Source organism: Macrobrachium nipponense, chromosome 5 (assembly GCF_015104395.2).
Source record: "Macrobrachium nipponense isolate FS-2020 chromosome 5, ASM1510439v2, whole genome shotgun sequence".
In the NCBI taxonomy this organism is placed as follows: Eukaryota; Metazoa; Arthropoda; class Malacostraca; order Decapoda; family Palaemonidae; genus Macrobrachium; species Macrobrachium nipponense.
The window spans coordinates 83,806,560-83,815,664 of NC_061107.1; positions in this window are offsets into that span (position 1 = coordinate 83,806,560).

A 9,105-nucleotide genomic window follows, 5' to 3' on the forward strand; every position below is an offset into this window, starting at 1 on the left:
GTTCATATTGCCAGTCACAGTTGACTTAGCGTTTATTGAAAGAATGATTCTGTGTGTGTGTGTGTGTGTGTGTGTGTGTGTGTGTGTGTGTGTGTGTGTGTGTGCGTAGGTAGGGGTCTCACGGCTTTATTTGAGAGAGAGGAGTGAGAGAATCTTTTTCTCTTCTGTTGTTTCATGGCCTTTTTTTTTTTTTTTTTTTTTTTTTTTTTTTTGCTGTATTGAATGAATTCTTTCGTATATAGAGGGCTTGATGATTTGTGTGTGTGTGTAAGAGAGAGAGAGAGAGAGAGAGAGAGAGAGAGAGAGAGAGAGAGAGAGAGAGAGAGAGAGAGAGAGAGAGAGAGGGCACTGATCTTAGGCATGAGTGCTTGGCTAGAGCTTGGTCGACCGAGGCAGAAAATCATTTAATGGAGAAAACATGTGAGGTTTAAACCTAAACAAGTTCACTTTAATGTCTTGAGTGTCTGAAGTCCCATAGACTTGGATAACAGTAACTTAATCTTTTATCACCAAGTTTCAAACTGTTCAAGTTTCCTCTGTCTTTCCTGATTATGTATATATTCATAGTCTTGACCCATGACCCTTGACCCTTCTTCCATCGTTTTTCCTAATTCTTGCCCTCTCCATTCTCGGGAAATTATTCTGACTTGAGCGCTCAGCCGATGGGATAATTCACACAACAATCGAGGGGATTTTAATCGGTATAGTCACTCACTCAGTCCCCAGGTGACCGGACTTTCTCCTAAGATTCTTTGTGAACATCAAGACCAGATATCAAGGCCACTTAATTGAGTCATTGTCTTTACAAGCAGTGATACACATTACCAGTCTGTAAACCTTCAACTCCTTTCTTACTATGCAGTGCATGGTGACATAAACGTCTGTCATGAACCCTAACATTTTAAATATGATATTTTATATATAAACTTGTACTTTACATACACAACTTATATATTTGTATTTCATACACAACCACAGGTGCTCATATTTGATAACCTTTACCACCCATTATCATTTAGTAAGTTTCCTTAAAAAAATTAAAATTTAGATTCGTATACAATTATCGTCACAGGTTTTGTGTGATGTCTGTTTAGAATATTAATTTTAACTGTAGTTCCAATTCTACCGTGTATTTGCGAACAAATCCCGCTGCTGGCGTAACGCCAGCAAACGCATATGCAACAGATAAGGAAGAAAGGCAAGATAAGGAAGAAAGAAGTTTGCGTATTTTTTTACCGGAAAATAAAGCATAAAAACTCCCATAATATGAAGATCCAGAGGAAGATCCCTCTGCAGAGATTTTTAGATCATTCCAGCATCGCCTTTAAAGTAAAGTATTATCGGTTAAAATGACATTCTTTTAAGCGTTATTGCCCAGGGTGCATACCAATATTTAAAAAGTAATCACAGTATTGTACAACGCCGAGAGAAAGGAATAATTATAAGATACCGTTCAATACAAAATGTTACTTCTTTCAAATGAACACCGAATTCTATGGAAACTTGAATTTCAAGTCAGTGCCCCCTGTGGACTTATTCCATATGTATAGGTTTCATCAACAAAATAAATCATGAAAATGCAGATATATATATATATATATATATATATATATATATATATATATATATATATATATATATATACCCAGGGCCCAGAAAGCCAGCTGTTCCTTCTGCGTCACATACACAAAGGTTCATTATGCAACCCATCTAGAGAGAGAGAGAGAGAGAGAGAGAGAGAGAGAGAGAGAAGGTGGCCATGACCCTCCGCGGATTACGGAAGGCCAGAGGGCCACACTTCATTCGGACCACCCTGGGAATAAATTACGGAGAAGGGCACTTCGCGTATGTGCTGAAGCATAAAAACGGATCTTCCAATGTGTGTCTTGAGCTCATTAGGGATCATCCGGATCAAGAACGATCTGAAGCAAGGGGTCAACTGACATCCATATTCATAATATGGACATTACAAATGCATCCGCAAGCAGATCGCGAGTGCGCGTCTGCGGGCACACTTAAAATTAAAATTATTACACACAACACACACATCACATACATATATATATATATATATATATATATATATATATATAAATATATATAATGTGCCTGTATATATGTACATATATGTGCACTCATTAAGCTACAAATGTCCTTTAATATCTACTAATTCGCTCTACTCGGAATTGATATAGTTACATATACGTTAACCGAAGGGAAATTTTTTTTTAGTTGATAAGCAAATTCGTCGGCTCATGGGCTCGAACCACGGAAACAAGAATTCATACATATATATATATATATATATATATATATATATATATATATATATAGATATATATATATATATGAATTTTTGCCAGCCAAGAAGAAATCCAGCTAACACTGCACAAACTATACACAAAAAATCACGAAACGAAAAAAGAAGTATAATGCGGTATGAAACTCTTAGCCACGGCCCGGTGATGGCCTGTCGCATAGCATTATCAGTTGCACGAGCATGGCTAACTTTAACTTGAATAAAATATAAACTACTGAGGATAGTGAGCTGCAATTTGGTAGGTTTGATGATTGGAGGGTGGATGATCAACATGCCAATTTACAGCCCTCTAGCCTCAGTAGTTTCTACGATCTGAGGGCAGACAGAAAAAGTGCGAACGGGCAGACAAAGCCAGCACAATAGTTTTCTTTTGCGGACAACTAGAAATTAGTAAAAGCATGTCTGTACCCTTATACTCGAAAAAAGTAAGATACAAAGTGGCTATTATTATTATTATTATTATTATTACTATTATTATTATTATTATTATTCAGAAGATGACCCCTTTTTATATGGAACAACCGCCCGCCCCCCAAAGGGGACACTGACTTGTAATTCCAGCTTTCATAGAATAGGGTGTTCATTAGAAGAAGGTAATGAGAACTGCAGAAAGAAGAGATCACTAATTGTAAAGGAGAGCAAGAAAATAATTAAGTAGCCTGATCGTAATCAATCAGGTGAAGTTAACTGAATATTTTGGAGAAAATCCGAATTTTTTTCTCATTTCATTTAAAAGTATTATGAGCACATCCACTTAAAAAAATGAAAAATGAAAGAATTGAACGACTACGGGTTTATGATATCAACTGCAACAATTGCAAAGCGTCTTACGATGGGGAGTCAGGAAGAAACCTCGATAAACGTATCGCAGTGCATGTAGATAATAATAAGAGAAACAGTACAAAAGCCACACACTCTTTCTCTCTTCAAATCTTCAGCTGGAAACCCTTATGGAGGAGAGTCAACACCCTGAAATAATCCTATGAGGCTTCCCAAATGGATATCAGCCTACCAAGAGAGACAAATTATGGGAATATGTGATAAATAATTAAATATGAAGAAATGAATGCAGCGCCCATTCGGGCCCTAGCTGCAACCCCTTTCATTCGTGTTACTGTACCTCCGTTCATAGTCTCTTTCTTCCTACATCCCACCCTCTTCAAACAACTGATTAATAGTGCAACTGACTGTTTTTCTTCCAGTTACACCTTGTGAACCTTTTTACCGTCAATTTCAGTTTCAGCGTTCAATTACTTCACAAGGTCCCAACGCTTGGCCTTTGTCCTAAATTATATATTCTCTCCTATTCCATAAAATATGAGGGAATGAACGAAATATTAGGTAAGTAGACTGGTATAAAGAAGCAATTTTGTTGAAGGAATTACTGGGAAAGTAGACTGGTATAAGGATGCAATATTGTTGAAGACATTATTAGGAAAGTAGACTGGTATAAGGATGCAATATTGTTGAAGAAATTATTAGGAAAGTAGACTGGTATAAGGAAGCAATATTGTTGAAGAAATTATTAGGAAAGTACACTGGTATAAGGAAGCAATTTTGTTGAAGGAATTATCAGGAAAGTAGACTGGTATAAGGAAGCAATTTTGTTGAAGGAATTACCAGGAAAGTACACTGGTATAACGAAGCAATATTGATGAAGGAATTATCAGGAAAGTAGACTGGTATAAGGAAGCAATTTTGTTGAAGGAATTATCAGGAAAGTACACTGGTATAACGAAGCAATATTGATGAAGAAATTATTAGGAAAATAGACTGGTATATTGTAGAGCTAAAGATTAGTGGATAGGGTCTCTTCTCAACTTGATTGGGAAGGTAGCTGAAACGCAAATCGGTAAACGTTTTGGTTGAGAGAAACTAAACTCTACTGTACATCCTCAAACACATATAGTGCAAAATGCCTTCAGCTATGTTAATAAGCTTTTCTTCCTTGATGATCACGTCTTCTCATCGTTCTCAGGCTACTCGAAAAATACTGCTACCTCCACTATTAAAGGAAATATATATAACTAGACTAACTATAGGTAACATAAATCCACGCTGCCAGCACAAGAACTTATGGTTTCAGGACACTCGAACAGTGTCTGATAAAATGAGTTAATTCAATATTCAGCTAACTTACGATAACTTGGTTGCTCGAAGAAGTCTTTCTACATTTGTCCTAAGCTTGTAAATTTCACTTAGGGCTTCGAAAAAGTCAACTTATTTCTATGATAATACTGACGACTTTTCAGAGATGCGGACGTGTAGTTAATGAAGCAGGGAATTAGAAGCACCCTCCTAAAAATTAGGCTTATTTTTTCCCCAAAGTTGTAGATGTGTGATAAACGTAGCTGGGAATTGGCAACTCCCTCCTAAAAAAATAAATTAAGTTTTTAAACGACGTTGGTCACCTATTCCTTCTCTCTTCCTAGAAGAACTTCATATTAGGGTGGCTGAAGATTCTAAATGACATTTTCCTAAGAGCCACCGGGAGTAACTCCTGCCATCCCCGCTTGGTCCTCATGAAAAATTCATAGTTAAGAGGAGTAACAAACGCCCCTCCTCCGAGTCCTATCAAAAAAGAGTTATGGACCAGAAGTTGTTCGAAGCGTCCTTTTAACTTCTGAAAGGGACCTTACTTAGCCAATTAATGACATTGAGAGCGTTCAACATCTTCACTGTACATTTGGAGGAAACGTTTTCCAAAATTCATTTCCGATATCAGTCGTTTTCCCACCAAAGCAGGGTTGGTGATTTATAAGAAAAAAAAAAATTAAATCAGTGATTTATTTTATTTTTTATTGATTTGATTTTTTTTATTTATTTGGTTTTTTATTTGTTAGATGTTTTTTCAATCCTTTTTTTCCTCAAAATGTATTTTATGACAGAATTACTATTGGTTTATCTTTTAAGTTTCCAGTTGTGGCCTAAAGTTATGTACTTGCAATTTTTTTTTTATATCAAAATAAATAGAGGCAGCAAAGTTATGCTAAGTTTTTATTACCCCCCAACCCATATTTTTCAATTTGTTTGCTTTCAAATTAAGAAAATAAAAAATTAAAAAAAAATAAAAAATCATGATTTTTTAAATTAAAAAATCAATTATTTAATCGCTTGACTTAATCAGTTTGATTTAATCATTGCCAACCCTGCACTAAAGACAGGATGTTAATTAAATATATTACTTATCATTTTTGGAGTAATTCCCTCTTTAGAGGAGGATTCAAAGTTATTCGAATTTCACTTTAATCTCCGTTTTCATCACTATCAAATTAGCCACACATTCACATGGAACAAGGCACAAAAGTCATCAATTTGCCAAAGTAACATTCTGTGTCCGAGAGAGAGAGAGAGAGAGAGAGAGAGAGAGAGAGAGAGAGAGAGAGAGAGAGAGAGAGAGGTGTATGGAACCATAATTGAACCAAATAAAAAGGCAAAATAAATAAATGCTACCAGAACTCAACTCACCCCCCGGTTCATCAACTACCAATCTTCTCGTTTAACAAAAACGCAACCAATCAACCAACTAAGCACAACCTCACACCTTCGGAGAAGTTAATCAGCATTAGAGCAACCAAATCGCGAATCAAGAGTTCCCGAGAGGTGCTAACTTCTACCCTAATGGAGTAAAGGCACAACAGAACACATAATTACACAGCAGACTCACTCATTACCAAACCTACAGTTAAGATGGATAACTTATATCATTATGAACGCAGCAGATCTTCATTGAATACAATCTCTCTCTCTCTCTCTCTCTCTCTCTCTCTCTCTCTCTCTCTCTCTCTCTCTCTCTCTCTCTCTCATCTGGCAGAATGTTACTTGGGAGGTCGATGACTTTTGTGACTTGTTCCATGTGAATGTGTGGAAATTTTGATAATTTATGTATGTAGGTGTGTATGTATGTAGCATATATATATATATATATATATATATATTATATATATACCACATATATGTATATATATATACATGTATGTGATTATATATATATATATATATATATATATATATATATATATATATATATACTTTTAGGGCATAGTTTGTCTCTATTACAATTTTCGTTAAAAGCAATTGCTTTAGTGGCATCAATAAGTTTCTTGCAGGTATCTTGATGTCCTGGTAAAACAACGAGAAGGACAGTTTAAGACGACCGTTTATACGAAAGCAACGAACGCTGGCCGTTACTTGAACGCACGCGGGGAGTGCCCGGACGCATATAAAAAGTCTGTCGTGAGTGCGTATGTCAACAGAGCCTTCACACACAGCTCATCATGGAGAGATATACATAACGAACTCGACCGAATTCGCCAACCGCTGACAAACAACGGCTATGCAGATCAAATTATCGAAGCAGCAATAAAAAAGAAAATGGACGAATTTTACCAACCCAACACGATGACGAAAAACGAGGAGAACTTGATTATTTACCATTGTGTACATTATGGGTCTGCATACAAGGAGGATTGCTGCACACTACGCGGGATAATAAACAGAGGCGTAACCCCAAAAGCCCAACCTTGTAGCAGCCTTAATAATGAAGAACAGCACCGCTCCGGGGGGACCGAAGGAGATGTGCACGAATGTAGTTTACAAATTTACTTGTCCAGAGGAGGTGTGTAAACCTCACAGCCAAAACTACATCGGGCACACTACAACGACCCTTCGGAGACGTCTGCTGGCTCATAGAAATCAAGGGGGCATCCATCAACATTACATAGATGTTCACGACAGGAAGCCATCTCTACAAGAGCTCATAGAAGGCACCCAGGTCGTGCACAGAGAAGACAACTACGGTCGCCTCTTAATAACGGAAGCGGTGAGCATCGCTATTCAGAAGCCGACCTTGAACGTCCAACAAGAATCGGACCATATACTCCCCTCCAGCAGGAGAAGGAATACGCAAGGCAACAGGGACCAGACAGCGCGGCCCAAACCACCGAGAACATCGCGCCCCTTGGAAGACATGAGAAGACCCAGCGTCAGCGAAAGTCAAGTAACATCCTTGCTCAGGTCGCTGAGACCCCGCCCAACACGAATCAGCAGCCGTTAACCAACGTAGACCATTTTGGACACACACACACACACACACACACACACACACACACACTCACTCAAATTTAAATCATACACATTTATGTGTAAACAGAAATTATCTCTTGTACCTTTATGCATGCTATAAAATATATACATATATTTGTATTCCTGTATTTAGATTTCTATATTCATTTTCATTCCTGTATGTAATTTTGTAATTTTTATCTAAAACCAACATGTAACATATTAAGTTTTAAACATACATTTAAGGAAACTCTAGCACATGGCATTGTATTTTGAATATTTATTTAACCACTGTTTAAACTTTCACTCTTATTGTCGCAGTACATATGTCCTTATGTTCTTTGTATCCAAAACACGCCCTTAAGCTGTTAATCCCTAGACTAACCAGTACCCATACCTCAAGGTCACACCTCCCACACGATGAAATAAATAGGCCGAAAGGTCAGATTGTAAGTCAGTAGTCGCTTGATAATGCCATAAGGCGAAACAGCTGTCGTGACACAATTCAATAAATGGAAGAAGGAAGTGCGTATTTTTCACAGGAAATTGACGAACGAGAATCGGAAAAAACTTCGTCGGTATGAAGATACCTGCAAGAAACTTATTGATGCCACTAAAGCAATTGCTTTTAACGAATATATATATATAATATATATATATATATATATATATATATATATATATATATATATATATATATATACACGCATGTGTGTTTGTTTGTGTGTGATGCGTGCGCGCCGCAATTGTAGACAGAGAGACAGACTCAAAATTTATATTCATTTCTTCTCTTTTCATAGTCATGATATAAAAATAGGGGTTCTAACAGGTTTATTTTCTTAGGGCAATGAGAACGTGTGACCCTTGCAAGATAGAGCAAGAATAAATTACATCGATAAAAAGCTTCGATGCATTAGCATACCCGGAATGGTTCAGAAAAAGGGCACTCAACAAAGCTAGAAAAATATTTTACAGAGCGAATGTAGAGAGTACATGGAATAAAGAAAACAAGAAAATAGTTGCCCTCCTTTTATGCCTAAAATGAAACAAATCACTTCAAAAATGAAAGAAAGTCAATATAAATTTGTATATACATTTGATAATACTTTAAAAAACAAAGTATGTAAAAATAAATTGGAAGGAGAAGACAGTAATACAGATGATGTAGCGGGGGTATATAATCAATTGCAATAATTGTGGAGACAGATATGTGGGGGAATCAGGTAGGGGAATAAGGACTAGAGTCCAAGAACATAGAAGGGCAGTACAGCTTACTCTCAGGGGAGTGCTATAGCTAGACATTGTTGGGAAAATGACCATAGGATGGATTTCAAAAACAGTAGCTTATATACAAAAGCAACAAAAATTAGTCACAGGAGGGTAGTAGAAGGTGCGCTTATCAGAGAGATCAAAGTAATTGAAGGAAACAAAGGTTTTTACCTCAGAAGATCCCATAAGCCGAGCTTTGATATTAAACGAAGCTAAGACTGACCCTGCTGACCTGGAGATTAGGTTTTTTTTCCTGCCCAACAGACTTTCGGTGACCACACCCCTTACCACAAGGGTGAATTCCATTGACCATCAGCTCAGGATATCAGAGCGACAAGAGGGGATTGGCAACTCTCAAGAAAACCAGAACAGCCATCGCATAAATGACAGCACAACGAGAAGAAGTTCCAGAAGACTGCTGGGCCTTGACCCAGGCTAACATCCCAAACATC